General features: G+C 41.0%; 1 long non-coding RNA gene across 4 annotated transcripts in view; it reads right to left on the bottom strand.

The window, feature by feature from the left end:
- Positions 1-4631: 4631 nt before the first annotated feature.
- LOC144271727 (uncharacterized) overlaps positions 4632-20194 on the bottom strand; it is a 28513-nt gene continuing 12950 nt past the window's right edge. For 3 of the 4 annotated variants that reach the window (XR_013347413.1, XR_013347412.1, XR_013347411.1), the window contains exon 8: positions 4632-10076. This is a non-coding gene — a long non-coding RNA (uncharacterized LOC144271727). The remainder of the gene's footprint in view (positions 10077-20194) is intronic. The other variant, XR_013347414.1, reaches the window with a different exon arrangement.

Genomic DNA, 20194 nt, shown 5'->3' with positions numbered 1-20194 from the left:
CGGGTAGTGATCAATGGCTCCATGTCTAGATGGCAGCCGGTATCAAGTGGAGTGCCCCAAGGGTCGGTCCTGGGGCCGGTTTTGTTCAATACCTTCATAAATGATCTGGAGGATGGTGTGGATTGCACTCTCAGCAAATTTGCGGATGATACTAAACTAGGAGGAGCGGTAGATACGGTGGCAGGTAGGGATAGGATACAGAGGGACCTAGACAAATTGGAGGATTGGGCCAAAAGAAATCTGATGAGGTTCAACAAGGACAAGTGCAGGGTCCTGCACTTAGGACGGAAGAATCCAATGCACCGTTACAGACTAGGGACCGAGTGGCTAGGCAGCAGTTCTGCAGAAAAGGACCTGGGGGTGAGAGTGGACGAGAAGCTGGATATGAGTCAGCAGTGTGCCCTTGTTGCCAAGAAGGCCAATGGCATTTTGGGATGTATAAGTAGGGGCATAGCCAGCAGATCGAGGGACGTGATCGTCCCCCTCTATTCGACATTGGTGAGGCCTCATCTGGAGTACTGTGTCCAGTTTTGGGCCCCACACTACAAGAAGGATGTGGAAAAATTGGAGAGAATCCAGCGAAGGGCAACAAAAATGATTAGGGGTCTGGAACACATGACTTATGAGGAGAGGCTGAGGGAACTGGGATTGTTTAGTCTGCAGAGGAGAAGAATGAGGGGGGATTTGATAGCTGCTTTCAACTACCTGAGAGGTGGTTTCAAAGAGGATGGTTCTAGAATATTCTCAGTGGTAGAAGAGGACAGGACAAGGAGTAATGGTCTCAAGTTGCAGTGGGGGAGGTTTAGGTTGGATATTAGGAAAAACTTTTTCACTAGGAGGGTGGTGAAACACTGGAATGCGTTACCTAGGGAGGTGGTAGAATCTCTTTCCTTAGAAGATTTTAAGGTCAGGCTTGACAAAGCCCTGGCTGGGATGATTTAATTGGGGATTGGTTCTGCTTTGAGCAGGGGGTTGGACTAGATGACCTCCTGAGGTCCCTTCCAACCTTGATATTCTATGATTCTATGAAATCCCTCCAGGTGTTATCACTCAGCACGGCGGCATGTGGAAACCTCACACCCAGCTAGATTGCATGAATGCTTCCAGAGCCACTCATAAATCACACAGAGAAAGGCAACAGAGCCAAATCCCCCCTGCTCCCAGCCTTGTACCTCAGCAATATACTGTCTTGCACTGCTCAAGATGAGCAGAGCAAATTTATTAATTGGTTTACCACTTCAACAGTGGAAAATGGACACACACCAGCCTTTGCAAAACCTGAGCAGATTTGCCACACACTTCATAGAATCATAGAATATCAGGGTTGGAAGGGACCTCAGGAGGTCATCTAGTCCAACTACCTGCTCAGAGCAGGACCAATCCCCAACTAAATCATCCCAGCCAGGGCTTTGTCAAGCCTGACCTTAAAAACCTCTAAGAAAGGAGATTCCACCACCTCCCTAAGTAACCCATTCCAGTGCTTCACCACCCTCCTAGTGAAAAAGTTTTTCCTAATATCCAACCTAAACCTCCCCCACTGCAATTTGAGACCATTACTCCTAATTCTGTCATCTGGTACAACTGAGAACAGTCTAGATCCATCCTCTTTGGAACCCCCTTTCAGGTAGTTGAAAGCAGCTATCAAATCCCTCCTCACTCTTCTCTTCTGCAGACTAAATAATCCCAGCTCCCTCAGCTTCTCCTCATAAATCGCGTGCTCCAGCCCCCTAATCATTTTTGTTGCCCTCCGCTGGACTCTTTCCAATTTTTCCACATCCTTCTTGTAGTGTGGGGCCCAAAACTGGACACAGTACTCCAGATGAGGCCTCACCAATTCCGAATAGAGGGGAATGATCACGTCCTTCAATCTGCTAGCAATGCTCCTACTTATACAGCCCAAAATGATGCTAGTCTTCTTGGCAACAAGGGCACACTGTTGACTCATATCCAGCTTTTCGTCCACTGTAACCCCTAGGTCCTTTTCTGCAGAACTGCTGCCTAGCTGCTCAGTCCCTAGTCTGTAGCAATGCATGGGATTCTTTCATCCTAAATTTCTTCATACAAACTCACTGGTAAAGATAAACAGTAAAACAAATTTATTGACTACAAAAGATAGATTTTAAGTGATATTAAGTGCTAGGCAAAAAGTCAGAGTTAGTTTCCAAAATAAAATAAAATATAAGCATGCAGTCTAGACAGTCAAGCCTATTAGATTGGGCAACATCTAGATTAAGCAGTTTTTCCCTGACCCCACCGGATACTGCAGTTTACAGTACACAGATTTCACCCTTGAAATCTGGGCCAGTCTCCTCAGTTGGAGTCTTCAGGGTGTCCTTGCTGCTTGCAGCATAAGTGGGTGAAGGAGAAAGGCCCAGCATGTGGCCACTGTGTCTGTTTTATACCTTTAGTCCATGTGCTTGGAAAACTCAAGTCCAGGCATGTCTGGGTGCATTGCTGAGTCTCCAGGCAAGGCTAAGCAATTCCTCTGGTGTGGCCTCATGCAGGTGAGTCATTGAATTGCAGCTCCCTTGCTGGACAATGGTTGTTGATAGGTTGTTTAACACCCCGCCTGGGTGTTGGCTACTTTCCTTGCTGTTGCCTCTGGGGAGCTAATATCTGGCTGATTCCCCAACTTACAGCATGTTTTAGTGACCACCATACAACATAATTCTCATAACTTCATATGCATTAATAATAGACATATATGGATAGAGAAATGACTTTCAGCAGATCATAACCTTTCCCCTGATACCTCACATGGCATGCTTTATATATAAGATCACAGTCATGTATAAACGAGGAATATGGGGGTTATAGGGCGCTCCCCTGAGGTACAGAATGTCCCACCCACTACACCTGGGCAGCTGTCAACACTCATTCTCCATGCTGCCCTGCTTCTCTGCTTCCCAGGACCACTTACTAGAGTGCCCCACTTGCGATCATTCTATGTTTTCTCCCCAGCCCTCTCCCAACTTCTGGTCACAGCCCAGCTCCCTGGCTCCTTTTTAGGATAGACAAAACAGCCAGAGCTCTTTCCCTTCAGGTGTCTCTGGGCCTTTACCTGCACTTAGCAACAAGCAGCTATTTTACAGGCTGGTCCCTTTTCCCTGCAGACTTTTTTGTAGGCTGTAGTTGTATGATCCTCTGGGGGACTACAAATTCCAGAATGCCTGTTTTTGTAAGGCAGCACTTGGAGAAGGGATAAGTTGGACCCAGGCCTTATCTTAAACCTATCCTGTAACAGAGGGTTAGGAGAGAAATTATGAGCATGGTTTGCTGGAGGTTGGGATGGGGAGCAGCAGTTAGAAGAAAGAGAAGGTCGGATATATGAATTAAAGCAAACTGACTGAACTGGAAGGAAGGAAGGAAGGAAGGAAGGAAGAAAGAATGTGTCAGAGAAAGGGAAGGAGATGAAAATTTATAACTCAGGTTAGTTTGGATCAATTTAAAAGAAATAGATAAGCTTTACAAGGCCTGTCAAAGATTTAGCTCAAGAGTCATGGCTGAGTTTCAAGAGTCAATGTGCTGCTATGGAAGAAATTGGTATTAGAAGTTTATGGTAATAGTAGTTACAACAGTCAGTAAATACTGACCCATCTGACAAGGGTATTCACCTTTGTGATCCTGATCAAAGTCAGGTGACTGTGGTAAGGAAATAAAGTTAGGTGTTTTGGTTTGGTTCTGCCAGTATTTCTGTCACTGTGTGTCAAGCTTATTACAGAAAGAAAGGTCCCCACTCCTTCTCCCTTGTACGATCCTCAGTGAATATGTCTGGACTGTCCACTAGGTGGCTGCAGAGACTATACGATTACAACCAAAGACATACTTTGTAAAATCAAAATATTAGATGCTACCGGGGCTGTGGGGAGAAGAAAGCTCTTCCAGGAGATGGGAATTGGATCAGACAGCCAATCAGAGGGCTCACATGTGCTCGAGTGCCAAAACTTCTCTCCCATCATAAGACTGGCTCCAGCCCCAGCCCCAGCCCAAATCACATCACTTGTGTAAAAACTGTGAGAGTTGGCAACATTGCCTTGAACTGTGTAAGTACATTAAAAAGATCTGATTTTGAAACCATCTCTGAAGCTATTATGAGAATCTGAATGTAGGCATGTCTCATTGGTCTTTTAAAGACATGCTCAGATATGAATTCACTGAAATTCACTTGCCCCCACCTGCTTCATTGTCACCCATTAGGGACATTGCAGAAAATTCTGCAGTGGAATTTCTAAAAGTGTGTAAATTATATCAATCTGTATTAGTCGTGCAAAAAGAGACAGCTGCAGAACATTCAGTGTAAGCCAAATCCAGTTCCCAGGCACATGGGTGGCTGTACAACAGTGCTGTGATTAACATGTGAGGGATACAGCTGGTTTAGATTGAAAAATTCTAAATTTTCATGTCATAAAAGGTAAATTGAACTTGAAAATTTCCACTTCCATGAGAAAATATCTATGCTGATGACATTTTTCAATTTTCCAATTGGGAGAATATAAACACATTGTTTTTTATTTGCATTCTGAAATTAAATAAATTTGTTGATTTGAAAACAAAATTCACTTAGTTTCAATTTAAAATTTCATTTCATTTTGGACTCCTCCTAATCATCCCCCCCTCCCATCCCTGTGCCCAGCAGCAAGAGCTCAGAACATTGGAGTAGACCTTAGCCAGCCCCATAGGACAGGAGCTGCCACTGTAGGATGAGTGCAAGGCAGGCTTGCTCTACAACTCACTGCTGCAACCCGGATCTCCCACTCCCCTGGGGCAGCAGCCAGTACCAGCTCCCTGATGGGTAGGACCTGTCCTGCTTTAGCCACTGGGAATGTTAGAAGGTCTATTGGGAGGAGAAATATATTTTACTACATGTCAAGAAATAAGCGACAAACATTGTCCACAATAAAAACACACAAAATTGGAACCTTTTTATGTTGTGGAGACTGATTAAAGTCAATGTACCACTTTCAATGTGGGAAGAACGCTTTTATGTGTTAAATTATTATTACAGAATTTACTGAGAACATATAAATCCTATTGATAGTTATTTATTTTATAAATTCATAAACAATGTGTGTGTGTATCAAAGTGATGGTAAAGATAACTGATACAGGCACCATTTGATGACATATTTCATTATATCAGATTTAGAAAAATACAGAAGTAATATGTTATTACATCATATATAGATATTTGCAAAAATGTACCTCTCTTGTCTAATCAGACTGTACATTATACGGGTTAAAGATTGTCTCTTTACTATGGGTTGATCCAAAGCCATTTGAAATCAATGGAAATTCTTCCATTTATTTCAATGGGTTTTGGATCAGGGCATGTGTGTTTGCACAAAGGGCACAAAAGGCCACTAATGTTGGCTGGGCACTACTGTAATACAAATAATGAATAAATAATTATTATCAACATCTTAAAATTTCTATACACTTTTATGGTTGACTAGCTTTCAAAATTTGAAGAAAGTACTGCTAAAAACAGCAGATTGTCCAAAACTAGTTTATGAAATCCCTAGCTCAACAGGAACACCATTTTAATCACTCTGCCTGCAGGAAGCATTTTTTAAAAACAAGACACAGCATAATATTAGATCAAAAAATACAGAAGGTATACCTTGAAAGTAACCTAAAGAATGTTGATGTCTTTGGTACAGCTCAACAATGGTCTACCAGCACTTTTCCAGACTCAAATCCGCTATCAAGGACAGATTAGGTGCTTAAGACTTTCTTTTTATGTGAGCAAGCAACTGATGCCAAGGACAGGTATATTTTAAATGTCATTGCAGTATCTAGTGTTGATTCCAGCCAATCCTCACAGGAGTCTGTTTTACCTGATGATGCAATTCTTGAGTCGTCTGTGTCATCTAGCGCAAGTATTCCAGAGCCGAGCCCCTGTATTAAGAAAATTTCAGTTTTTCAAAAAAATTGTGATTTTCTGTTGGGTAAAATAAAAATAACGGCTCACTGGCTGCCCCCAGGGAGGCTCATCAATTTAACTTTCTGCCAGTAACACTGAAAAAATCTTTTGTGGAGGGGTTTGAAGGCTGAGTGCTCGGGCTTTCTGCCTTTCCAGCCCCAGAGCGGGGAAGGGAGGCCAAGCACCTGGGTTCTCTAGCTCCCAGAGCTGCAGGGGAAGCTGAGCGTCCAGGCTCTCTGCCTCTCTGGCAGCCAGGCTCTTACCCCTTTCCTAAATGACAGCAGCTGTCCCGGTGGGCAGCCGAGAAGCTGAAAAATTGCATTTTAGTTCTTCCAGAATAGAATTTTTCTTTAAAACCCTCTCTGCGAAATATTTCACATTGGAACATTTCATCCTGGTTCAGGATGACATTTGTCAACCACACATTTTTCATGGAAACAGATTCCTTTTTCTAGTCAGCTCTACCCTCCACTGGCTGCCTGCTTCCCTCTCCCAAACTCTCAGAATAGCGGGTGTGTCAGGAGTGAGAAGGGATGTGCTGGGACCATGTTTGTGCTGCATTCCGTGACACCGCACCCAGCTCTTCCCTGGCATGGCTTTCTGTGGAATCTAGTGCAGAGAGCGCTGTCTGCTGGCCTATTCATTTTGATCAGGGCTGAGGGGGGATGGTATCTGCATGTGGATTTCGGAAGGCACAGTCCAGCCCTTATTTGATTAAACCTCCACCAAGCAGAACACCAATGTTAGCAGCTATGAGAAAATCCAAGACAAATTGGAGCATCTGGTATTTTCAGCTCTTCTTTTAAGGAACTTGGGCTACACAGAATGAGCTGTTTTCTGGCAACTTTCCATTAAAAGCAGAGCTTTTATATTGTAGGAGAAGTCAGCAGGAGCCCTCATTTTCCTACCACCCACTCCCACTCCCCTACTGAAAAAAAAGTGATAAGGTCAGCAATCTCTTAGACTATCCCAGGCATAGTGGGACATCTGATTATCTTCTCAAGAATTTAGGCGCATATATAGTTACAGAATGTGGATTAGAAGCTATTTTCTGGCAGACTTCCATAAATACCAGACAGTATGAGGAGGTTCTTTTGGCAACATCCTTTTCTCTCCTTTCTATAGAAGATATATTGTCTTCCCTGACATACATAATTGTGCTAATGAAAGACAACCAAGATTGTCAATGAATCTACTGATCAGAGAAACATCTAACCCTCATTCTCCTCAAATGTTTTCCACGTGTTTGCATTTTATTACAACAATTTCACACATTTGGAAGTGGGCTGTGAACATCACTGAAAACAGGAAGATTTTATGGTACCAGATATTAGAATGATGGCACTGTGCAGTCTGCCCGACAAGACCATGTAGGTTCAACCCCCTGGGCCCACTGTTACAAACATAGCTGTCCCCCAAAATAATTAAACCACGTTTCTATCACATTGTATACAGGGGACGTCATCACATCCCCAAAACTGCTGCAGCTTTGGTCACACCAACACTATAGTAATGGGTCAAAATTAAAATAGGATGGGAGGGAGGAGACTATCCATAACACAAGACTGAGTTCTGATATAAACATGAATTGCAATTTGGTTCCCCAGCATAGTGGTTTTATAGGTCCTGATTCAGTTAAGCATTTAAGCAAATGTTTAAATCCCACTGATTTCTGGGTCCATGGTGCAGATGGCCCCTTAGAACAAGGAAGGTTATGTAGGCTTATTTAGAGTTCAGATGTCTAATTAGAAAACTGTGACTGCAAACCTATGTGAGATAATGCAGAAGGGGCCAACGGCTGCTTGGCTATCAGAACATTCAGCTGACTGGGTTCACTTTAGGATACTGCAATTTATCAATATGGGATGGATTTATTTTCTTTAGTAATTTATAAGATGTAGATGCATTATTCTTGTGTCTCCATTACATAATTCAACTATTTACTATGAATATTAATTTCTTCTACTGCCAAATTTCTACATTCTTCTCATTTATTCCTTCTCCAAATCATCCCTCCCACCTCTACCTCTATCCTCCTGAATAATGGGTAGGAAAGAGAGACACAATGCTTGCTGTCTGTCAGTCAGCTTTTACTGACAGATGGAAAAAAGAGCTAAGAACACCAAGTACGTCTTCTTGCAAGGGCAAGATGTGGTGCTCCCAATAGGAGTCATATTGGACTAATACTTACATTTGATCTTAGCTAAAAGGAATTCCAATGAAATTTTATGAGATCATTTTTCCTCTGGTGTCCCAGAGATTTATAAAAGCTTTGTTTAGTCTATATATAATTTCCTAAATATTGTAGCTGCCATAAAGAATCATATTGCTTAAGCAATTAATGCTAATTATTTCCTTATTTTTTTTCTTGGCAACAAATATGTATACATTGTTTAATGTCATTGACATTACTGAAAATAGTCTCGTTAGTTCTGTTTATCTGAATGGGTAGGTATTAGCTGTTGGGGAAGAAAAAAATGCTTGCTGTCAGCTGTGATGACGTCCTTTTTTCGAAAATATCCTGGTTTTGCAATAAGAATTATTTAACCCTACATCCAAAAAAGTTACTAGCAATTCCCTCCTATATTTTACAGAAGGGTCTAAAAACCTTAAATCTCAATCTGAACACTCCCAAACTTTGGAAAGCTACAAATCTGGACCTGAATCTTATGATTCAATCTTCTCTCTATATTTTGTTTAAACAAACATAGTACAGAAGGCAGCAGTATAGTATTAAATCCCATTCTTAAAAACAACAATATAATTTTTTGTATGATAACTTGAAAAGATAGACATGGTGGGAAGAAAAATTACTAGAATTGGAGAGAAAATAATTTCCATCCTTTAAGAAATGCCAACATTTCAAAATCTGTAATTTTATCATGGAATGAAAATTCTGAAAATTTTGAATTCGGAAATATTGAAACATTGTATTTCAATTATTTCAAAATATTTCATTACAATGAGATAAAAATGTTTAATTTTAATGTCTAAACATTATAACAATATTTAACATAATATAATATGATGTTAAAATAAATATTGTAATATAAATGCCAAAATGAAACAAAACAATAAGGTAAAAATGGAATGGTTACCTTATAAAAACAAAACATAACATTACCAAAACAAATTCAGAAAGCTGAAATGATTTCAACACTTTGTTGACATTTTTCTCAAAATTTGCACATTCCTGTAGAACATTTCCATTCTGAACCTCCCGCCCCGCATTTTCTGATGAAAAACGATTCCTTGAAAATGTTCCAACCAGCTCTAATAATCACATTAATTAATACAATATGGTGTCATCGAATAAATTGGTACAAAGAAATAAAGCTCAGTGACTTATCTTATGAATTCCTTAGAATGTGAGCTTCCAGGGTCAGGGACCAGGTTTTCTCAAATGCACCCCAAAGGTTTAGAGAGCACTCAGCAGGGACTACTGTAAATAATAATTGTGAAAAGATGGAGGCCTATACAATGTACACCGGACAGGTAAATGGATCCTCTTTAAGAATAAAAGTTACCTTACAAGAGAATAGAAAATGGCCCATGTGGTAACAGAGAAATTTCCCTATGCCACTCTAGTTTTTCATCATCTGAGTTATTACCTGGTTTTAAATGGCGTAGAAAAGTAAAATAAGATTTCTAAGTGGCTCAGCAGGCTTGATGGCATTAGCAGTATTGTGCTATGTACATTTGTAATCTTATTGTGTACCCATTTGTGACTGTTTCAGGGAATATGCTACCAAAACAATAATCATATTAGTAGCTTGCAAGATTCGATTAATGGAGAATGATACCAATACATTTCTGCTAGGTCATTTCTTCGGTTTTCATAACATCTGTAGAACAGCTGCCAGGCATTTTTTGTTAAAAGAAATATTTGTAATTTGACAATCTTTTATACTCCCCAGTGAAAAGAAACAAACATTAGAGGACCTTTAATAGCTACTGCATTGAGAGAAAATAGGTCAGCGTGCTTTCCCTTCTTCTTGGGGCCACATCCAATGCCCATTGAAGTCAATGGGAACCTTCCAGAGAAGCTAGATCTGCTTACCTCTTTCTATTTCTACCATGGCACTTGTCTATTCACTCACATCTTCGTGCTGACCACAGTCTCCTGATCGATCATCTCATCTTCTTCCAGAGATCTAAGGAATATTTGGAACCTGAAAATCTTTTAAACAATTCAATAGCCCAAAAGAAATGTGGTCAGCTCTTAAACCACTGGTAGATTCAGCAACATGGGACAGAAGAGAGAGAGAACTCACACTGGTCAGAAGGATTAATATGCTACATCTGTTGAAGAGTAGGCTGTGTTTTCCCCACCAAAGGCTAAAAGACTGTTCCTTTGGCTCTCTGCTCAAGCACCATGCTGCAGGTTTGCTACATCTCCTCCTGTCACTTCCCTTTTTAACGATCTGTTATTCCTAATGTTATCACTTGAGTTGTTTCATTTAGTGGCTTAATTGTTGGAGGAGGAGGAGGTTTACCAAAGCATGCTTTCCTTTTTGTGTGCATCTCTTCTCTAGTTGTCAAACTCTAAATATACGGCTTTGCACTGTTGTTCCCCCAGAAAGAATGCAGACTGGTGGGTAGCCCAAAATTAAACACCAGCTTTCATATTGACCATATCATGTTCCCAGATAAAACACTTGCTATAGCCCTACCTTGAAAATGTACCCCATAACTAGGGCTGTATCAAACAAGGTTACAATGGCTATCCTTATTAATTCAGTTAATAGCACTCTTGTAGCCTTGCAATGTTATTAATTATTTATATTGCAGTAGCAACCAGTGGCCCCAAATGAGACAAAGGCCCCAGTGCATTAGGCACTGAACAAACACCTAGTAAAAAAAAACTCCCTGCCCTGAAGAGCTTATAATTTAAATAGGCGAGACAGGCATTCTGCTTTTTCTCATCCTTTATCTATCTCCAGTTCACAGGTGGGAAACGGAAGTGATTTGCTGAAGATCCCAGAGAAGATATGTGCCACAGCCAGGAACTGTGCTTAGATTTCTTAAATCGCAGCTCAGTGCCTTAGTATAAAGCCATTCTTCAATCTGTGGAAAATATACCAGTCCAAGCACAATGCCTACTAGCCTGCATTCATCACAATGAAAATATGCTTTACTCACCCAATCAAAAATACAACCACCCTCCCTCTGAGTCAGTGCACAAGTAAAATTTTGTGAGACTGTTCTGTTTGTATGAAAATTGACTTTTCCATCCTGTCCTGTGTTTTTATTTACAATTATTAGGCAAGGATACTATGAAATATTAATTAGAATACTGAACTTTTCTTGTGTGTACGTGTTCAGGGAGACACACATGACCTTGGACAAACAAACATTTGTTCCAACTTGTCCCCAGCTGCGTGGGTCAGGATTGCACTAATTTCATTACGCAGAATTATGTCAGGTTTTTCAGTACTATTAGCCCCAGCATGAGGCTCAGGACCCAACAGTCTCTGAACTGAGGCCAAATGCGTTTGTAGTGATTAGCTGATAAATTAGCAAAGTAGTCAGCCTGTTAAAGCAAACGCTTTTGGAATGTAATTGGATAGTGAATGATTTCATTTACCACCGATTGAAACAGTACTGTGGTATGATTGCTTGTGATCTCATAAGGTATATACCTAACATTTCACACCTTGTGGCAGAAAGAAACGGAAGAGTAATTAAATTATAGTAATGCCATTCACATCAATACAGGGGTGGTCAATGTTTCCACTGTAAACTCCTATTCTCTGGGTAGTATGATAGGGCTGTAAAAATTAGCTTTGGATAAAACTTGGTTAACAAGGTCTTACACTAGGAGCAATTTTTTAAAATTGATTGCGAGAGACCATTAAAATTGGGCTATGGCCATGTCAAAAAATAAATTTATACCACATTTTTTCCATGCTTGTATAATAAGAGTATAACAGTAGGACAAGGGGTCTCAAACTGTGGGTCGTGACCCCTCAGGGTGTGTGTGGGGGGGTCGTGAGCTGTCAGCCGCCAAACTCCCCTTCGCCTCTAGCATTTATAATGGTGTTAAATGTAAAAAAGTGTTTTTCATTTATAAGGGGGGGGGGGTCACACTCAGAGGCTTGCTGTGTGAAAGGGGTCACCAGTACAAAAGTTTGAGAACCACTGCAGAAGGAATATACTACCAATCACAAGGGGTGCTGGAACACTTTTTATAGTGGGGGTGCTGAGAGCCATTGAACCAAACTGTAACCCCTGGATATGATGGAAACCACTTCAAGTCAGGAGGTGCTGCAGCACCCCTGCACTCCTAGCTCTAGCACCTATGCTAGCCACCTGACTATGATGGTGATCATGATGGTGAAATGCTCTGGGAGATTAGAGGGGCTATAACAAATAGAAAACTCAATAAAAATGGGGGATTTCAACTATTCCCATATTGACTGGGTACATGTCACCTCAGGATGGGATGCAAAGATAAAGTTTCTAGACACCATTAATGACTGCTTCTTGGGGTGGCTAGTCCTGGAACTCACAAGAGGAGAGGCAATTCTTGATTTAGTCCTAAGTGAAGCACAGAATCTGGTGCAAGAGGTGAATATAGCTGAACCGCTTGGTAATAGGGACTACAATGTAACTAAATTTAACATTCTTGTTGGAGGGAAAATACCAGAGAAGCCCACCACAATAGCATTTAACTTCAGAAAAGGGAACTACACAAAAATGAAGAAGCTATTTAAATGGAAATTAAAAGGTAGCCACAAGAGTGAAATGCCTACAAGCCGCAGGGAAACTTTTGAAAAAGAACATAATAGAGGCTCAAATTAAACGTATACTCCAAATTAAAAAAAGCACAGTTAGAGGACCAGAAAACATGGCTAAACAACAGGCAAAAAGGCATTCTTTAACAAGTGGAAGTCAAATCCTAGTGAGGAAAATAGAAAGGAGCATAAACTCTGGCAAGTGAAATGTAAAAGTACAATTAGGTAGGCCAAAAAAGAATTTGAAAAGCAAAAGACACAAAACCTAACAGCAATTAAGTACATCAGAAGAAGCAAGCCTGCCAAAAAAATCAGTAGGGCCACTGGACGATCGAGATGCAAAAGGGAGCACTCAAGGAGGACAAGGCCATTGCAGAGAAGCTAAATGAGTTCTTTGCAAGGCAGGGGAGTGATTCCCACACTTGAGCCATTCTTTTTAGGTGACAAATCTAAGGCCCTGTCCCCTATTCAGGTGTCAATAGAAGAGGTTTTGGAACAAATTGATAAATTAAACAGTAATAAATCATGAGGACGAGATGACATTCACCCAAGAGTTGTGAAGGCACTTAAATATGAAATTGCAGCACTACTAATTGTGGTATATAACCTGTCATTCAAATCAGCTTCTGTACCAGATGACTGGAGGATAGCTAATGTGATGCCAATGTTTAAAAAAGGCTCCAGAGGAGATCCTGGCAATCATAGACCAGTAAGCCTAACTTCAGTACCAGGCAAATTGGTTGAAATTATAGTAAAGAACAGAATTATTGGACACATAGATGAACATGATTTGTTGGGGGAAAAGTCAACACAGCTTTTGTAAAGGGAAATCATGCCTCACCAATTTATTAGAATTCTTTGAGGGGGTCAACAAACACATGGACGAGGGTGATCCAGAGGATACAGTGTACTTGGACTTTCAGAAAGTCTTTGACACAGTTCTTCATCAAAGGCTCTTAAGCAAAATAAGCAGTCATGGGTTAAGAGGGAAGGATCAGTTAGCTGATTAAAGGACAGGAAACAAAAGGTAGAAATAAAGGATCAGTTTTCAGAATGGAGAGAGGTAAATAGCCCCTACTTCACACCATGCACTCAACCTGTGTAACTCATGCCACAGGATTTTGAGAAGGCCAAAAGAATAACGGTTCAAAAAAGAATTAGATAAGTTCATGGAGGACAGGTCCACCAATGGCTATTAACCAAGATGGTCCGTGACACAACCCTATGCTCTGGGTGTCCTAAACCTCTAACTTCCAGAAGCTGGGAGTGGACGACCAGGGATGGATCACTTGATAATTTCCCTGTTCTGTTCATTCCCACTGACGCATCTGGCACTGGTCGCTGTCAGAAGTCAGGATACTGTGCTAGATGGACCATTGGTCTGACCCAGTATGGCCGTTCTTATGTACATCTATATGAATTCTAAAGATGGGTCTTTTAAAGGCAGTAGTGGATGTCCCACTTGGCCTAGGGAATATACTTTAGGGAATAATCCTGAATTGGCAAGGAGTGGCCTAAAACATGTAATGGGTCTTTCCTCATTCCTAATTTCTATGAGCTAAAGGATCTGAGGGTCTGAGTGGATTACAAATTGAATATGAGCCAACAGTATGATGCAGTTGCAAAAAAGCCAAATATCATTCTGAGGCAGGTTAACCAGAAGTATCATATGTAAGACATGGAAAGTACAAGGTAATTGGTCCATTCTACTTGGCATTGGCGAGACCTCAGCTGGAATATTTCCACATCTGGAGGTTTTTAAGAACAGGTTCGAGAAACTCCCACCAGGTATGGTGCAGGTTTACTTTGTCCTGCCTCAATGCAGGGGGTGAACTAGATGACCTCTCGAGGTCCCTCACCACCCTATATTTTATGATTCCATGATCCCTCACATAGGAAAAAAAAAACCGAGAGCGGAAAGTGATTTGGTAAACTTGATGTGGTGAACTACACAGAGTCATCATCCCTTCAAAAAGAAACAAGTTTGCAGGCCTACAGAAGAGATGGGGGTTGTGGATTTTCCAACCATACAATGTCCTGAAATTCCAGGGAAATTCTGCAGATCTCCTTGTACCTTCGAGCCAGAACAGCCCCTTCACACTACTCCTCATACATCTCTAACTCTCGCAGTTTGACTTCTATTAACTGTTGCCTCACCTTTGCCCTGCCCACTTGCTGGCAATGACACAGTTAACATTAACTGCCACTGGAAAATGGCCAGGAAATGGTGCACAGAAAGTGTGTCTCTCCTTTTGCTCCATCTTTCTAGGTTGTCCCAGACAATACAATGATGCCTGTTTGGCTGTCTTCACCCCCTTATTTGCTCAGCTAGATTTGGATAGTATTTGCCTCTTCCATCCTCTCTACACTGCACAGTTTAAATAGTGCAATGGTTCTTTGATACACATACGTTTGCAATAACAAGCAACCTACACACTAGCTGGAAAGGATTTATAGTATCCATATGAATGTCTGCTAATAGTTATTGGGGAATGTAAACCATGTAAAAACAAACTGGCCCCAACTGTAATACCAAAGTAATCTTTAAAATCGCTCAACATTTTTTTGGAACGAAGCAAAAAGCCATTGCTCCAGGCACACAAATTGGCACCACGAACAGAGGATGAGATTAAATGAACTTGTCCGACAAACTGCGTTATGCTCAGAGATTGGTATGTATGTGGAAAGGTTACTATTGCAAATTGGGGGGTGGGGGAGGGAGCAGCACCATGGCATTTCCAAAAGAATTCCCCTGCCCCCAGATGTGACACTGTCTGGAATTACATATGAAAGACAGTGCTGTGATCACAAACCCCGATAGACCACCTTCCAGAGATGACCACTTCTGAGAACGTCCTTTGAAAGGGTCACCTCCACCAATTCTGAAAGCGGATTTAATGGGCACCTCCAGTGCATTTCTATGGCTAGATCATTTCTCACCAACAGTCAGATGAGCTAACAGACTCCAGTGTATTATAAAATTAACATCTTCGTTTGGAGAAGCTCATCTCAGGCTAGAAAGTGATCAGTCCCTCTGGGGATGTGCAGAGGTGGGGGAGACAACATAAGCGCCGAGATGAGCCTTTACAACACAGGGCTAGTGCCACAAACCACTCCAAAAGATGTGGGGAGGGAGCTAGTTGGTCAGCCATGGATGGGAGCACACGCTGCACGCATGTGAACCATTAAGTGTAGTAGGTACATTCTTCCTTTGCGCTGGTAGTTCTGGGAGGTAATGTTCCTGCCTGAGGTACAATGCCTTTGAAGGCTGATGCAGTGCAGTTGCGCTGCCCTCAACATAGGGTGGTGTCTGTATGCCAGAGCACTCACACCAGACTCATTCCAACACATCCCCTGCACGGGGGGAGAGGCAGGGAAGACAGGGGGGTGTAGGAACTGAGCATAGTGGCTCTACATCAAACCCTGTGGATTCCTCCACATCAGGGAGGTATTCTTGTTGTGGGAAGGGAAGCAGCAGTCCCATCCCATCCTCTTTTTGCCACCAGAGAAGCACAAAAAAGACAAAGCAAGGCAAAGAATCTGGACCAGATGTGTCCACTACTGTGTCATCTAGCTCTCTGGTGGATCTGTGCTGGTGGTGAATTACTGCTATGTGCAGAGAGTGTAAATGGAGCCTAAAAGAGTTAGCCTGTAGGTGGGGGTGGGGAGGGGAAAGAGAAGCACGAGAAGTTGCCATTATTTTACACACAAATACGGGAAGATAGCATAAGCATGCATTCCATATTGTACTTTGCTTCTTTAGTGGAGATTCCCGTAATATCAAGTGCGTTTCAGATTGAGAATTTTTATTAGAGGCACAGCACTCAGTAAGATCTTTGTAGTATATCTCCGGCAGTGAAGGATAGGGGAAGATACCATTGATCATTTTAGTGGTAATGATGGCCTTATAATCATATTACTGCTGCCCAGGGAACTGATTACTCACAAAATCTATTGAGCACTGAATAATGACTGAACATTTCTGTAAGCGAGCATGAAATAAGAAAATGGAAAAGACAATGAAGAGAGAACAATTCTAAGCTAAAAAATCTATAAACAGAAATATGGAAAATTTGGGGGAGAAGGAGGATGTTTTAAAACTACTCATATAAGCTTCAGCTTAAATACTGAATGCATGGTTGTAATACATCAGGCACCATACTTTCCATAGTCCTATTCCACAAATGTCTTTGAAATGCATGGATTTTATTTAATAAATAGTTAGGAGCATAGGAACTGCAATGCCTGATCAGTCCAATGATCTACTTTTTTCTCCAACAGTGGTTAGTACCAGTTGCTTCAGAGGAAGGGGCAAAGCTCCATAAAGGACATTTATGCAATCACATGGCATCAATTTATTTGTATAATGGAATTTGGTATTTTCAACGTATTAGCCTTTTTTCATGTATCCTAAAATCTTGTTTGCTTTTGTGACCATCACCGCCAATGTAGCAGATGTTTTCACTGATCAGTCCAGAGTTACCGATTGTTACATTTTATTTAGAACTCATTATTGTGTGCCAGGAGTTTAAGTTGCTCCTGCTCACACGCACTACACTGTACTGGCCTACCACATATTTAATCTAACATCCTGTTACCCAATCAACACCTTCTAAAGTTCTTTGCAGTTTGTGTAGTCTTGATTAGGCTAAGTAATTGTGTTTCTCTTCAGCTTGCCAGCAAGAAAGGACTATCTTTCCATTGCTTGTGTACGCATTATGCTGCAACTAGTGAAAATTTGCTACTGGAATATTCTGTTAAATAGAACAAACTCAAGATGGCGCTAGAGAGCTGGAAAAGAGAGTGGTCCTCAAAATTACTATAAATATCCTTTGTTAGTGTGTTGATAATCCCATCACTGCAGAGATGCATCTAAAATTAACAACAAATACTTTTGTCAGTATAGAATGTTTATTTGTAGTTGCACATCTCTTGGTCTGCAGGATATACAGTATTCAATGTTTAAAACATAAGCATGAAGACTCTGTTAAGCAGGCACTAATCTGGGCCAGTTACCAGAAAAGTTAGTACCGGAGTGAAAACTTTTATCCCCATTTTTGTTGTGCATTAAACATGATAAAAATAAGGATCATTCTGGATGCTTTGGGCTACATCAATAGACAAGGTCAAAGATGTGCAAGATTTTATTAATACAATCATTTTTATTAATTAAACTATACTACTTTTATTTCAGATGACTTTCGAAAACCTAAATACTGTACATTTTTAAAAAGGGAAGTATATTTCTGCTTATGAACAGCTTCCTTTTAGTTCAGACTAGATACAGAAGTCTTCAACAATGTCTTAAACTGTTGTGTAGCTCTGGTACGTGTTGTTTAACAGCAGTTGCTTTCCATCCCAGAGGGGGCAGCATTTAAATGAGTGAACTTATCCACATTCTCTGCAGCTCTTTCTCTGCATGTAATAAACACATCCAGGATGTATTACACACCTACCCACTGCAGATATCTGTGTATCTGTAAACATGCACAAATTAAATTTGATTTACTAAATTTTTGAGGTGATTTAAGATCCTCTCAAATGAAAGGCCTTATATAAATATAATTTAATACTCAATATGTCCCGTCGGTAGCTTTTTCTCAACAGTTCATTTTTAACTGATATATCTAGACCTTATAGCTCTTAAGACCAGGCAGCATCTTACAGAATTCTCTCTGCTTCAATGTAAGCTGTCTAAATTCTGCTGGCCAAAGAACATGCTAACTTAAATGTTCATCCAAAGCCTCTTGAACATCGGTGCTGGAACTAAGGGTGCGGGGGGTGCTGCTGAACCCCCAGGCTTGAAGTGATTTCCATTATATCCAGGGTTTACAGTTTGGTTCAATGGCTCTCAGCACCCCAACTATAAAAACTGTTTCAGCACACCTGCTCTTGAAGTCAGTGAGAGTCTTTCCCATTGGATCAGACTCTCAGTTCCAGCAGTGGAGGAAAAGCTGGGGTTTTTTAAACAAAAAAAGAGACCGTTTTTCCACATAAGATACTGTTTTCTGATCAGAGCAGGTGCTGAAGACTTTAAAGCTTTAATGCTGATTAGAAGAAAAAGGTCTCTGTCCTCAAATGGTTTTGCATAGCTTCAAATAATCTGCTATCAGAGTGTGTAGAGTTTGGGCTGAAGCGACAGGCAGGCTGAGAGATGGTACCTGTTTTAAGATCAGAGAGGGCACTAGAATCTTTAGTATATTCAAAATAATTAAAGCCAAAGTAAAAAAAAGCAGCAAAAATGTTAGAGATATTCTCCATTATTTCACTTATACATGGATATAAAGTGTTAGAACTTAGCTGCCAGGACTGGAGCCTAGTGGGGCAGGACACTCTGATGTGTTCTTCTATCATAAGAGATACCTGATCTCCTTCTTAAGTTTTCAGGACCCATCCCTGACACAGTTCTAACCTGACATGCAGGGTATGAAGCAGAGTAATGTAACGAAGTGGTTCTGGACTGTCTGGCTAGACATTTACACTGTTGCCTTAGAACTACCATCCAACACCCCCTTCCCTCCACCCTCAGATTTCTCCCTCAGTCCTGCCCATTATGTGCAACTACTTGCTCATCATTTGGCTGTTAGGCTAGTTCTGAGTGTCATTGTGCCAGAGGGGGTGAGGGATGACACCCGAATAATGGGTATTAGCAGAGAGACTGAGATGCACAGTCCATTGAGCTTAAAAATGCAGTCAGAAGGGTCAAGAGATGACCAGAGGGCTTGAGACACTCAGGCAGAGAGCTCGAGAGATGCAGTGAAACTCACCTAATAGTAAAAAGAAAAGGAGTACTTGTGGTACCTTAGAGACTAACAAATTTATTTGAGCATAAATCTCCCCACTGTATTTTCCACTGAATGCATCCGATGAAGTGAGCTGTAGCTCACGAAAGCTTATGCTCAAATAAATTTGTTAGTCTCTAAGGTGACACAAATACTCCTTTTCTTTTTGCAGATACAGACTATCACGGCTGCTACTCTGTCACTTAATAGTGTAACTCCTGCAACTCCAAGTATGCTGTTTTAATACTCCCAGTAGTTATGAAGTAAAAGAATGCATTAAAACAGTTCTCAGATCTGGTATAGTTTTTTGATACACAATATAACTTTTATATATGTTTATTAATGAGGCCTGCTCACTTGCTTTGGCTGCCATGTGTTAAAAGAACAATCCAAACCAAACTCAGAAGTGATGGATAAATAGGGTTAACTATGTGTCAGTAAGTGGATGGTTTGTACTGTTGTTGGTTCCAGGGTAGGAGACAGACAAGGTAGGTGATGTAATATCTTTTACTGCACCAGTTTCTGGTGGTGGAAGGGACAAGCTTTTGTGAGCTCCACAAAGCACTTTCTCACGTTGGCAAAAGTAACCACAGTAAGTGGATGTTTAATCTGAATGTAAAGCAGTCTGAGATGGCCTAACTCTCACGCTGAGGGACCCGTATAAGGTGGCACACCCCTATTTAGATTCCTTTAGATTCAGAGAATATGAAACACAATCCCACATTTTGCCCTATACAAGACTTCCCTGTCCAA

This window comes from Eretmochelys imbricata, chromosome 10 (assembly GCF_965152235.1).
Source record: "Eretmochelys imbricata isolate rEreImb1 chromosome 10, rEreImb1.hap1, whole genome shotgun sequence".
In the NCBI taxonomy this organism is placed as follows: Eukaryota; Metazoa; Chordata; order Testudines; family Cheloniidae; genus Eretmochelys; species Eretmochelys imbricata.
This window is presented reverse-complemented; position numbering and strand designations above follow the sequence as displayed.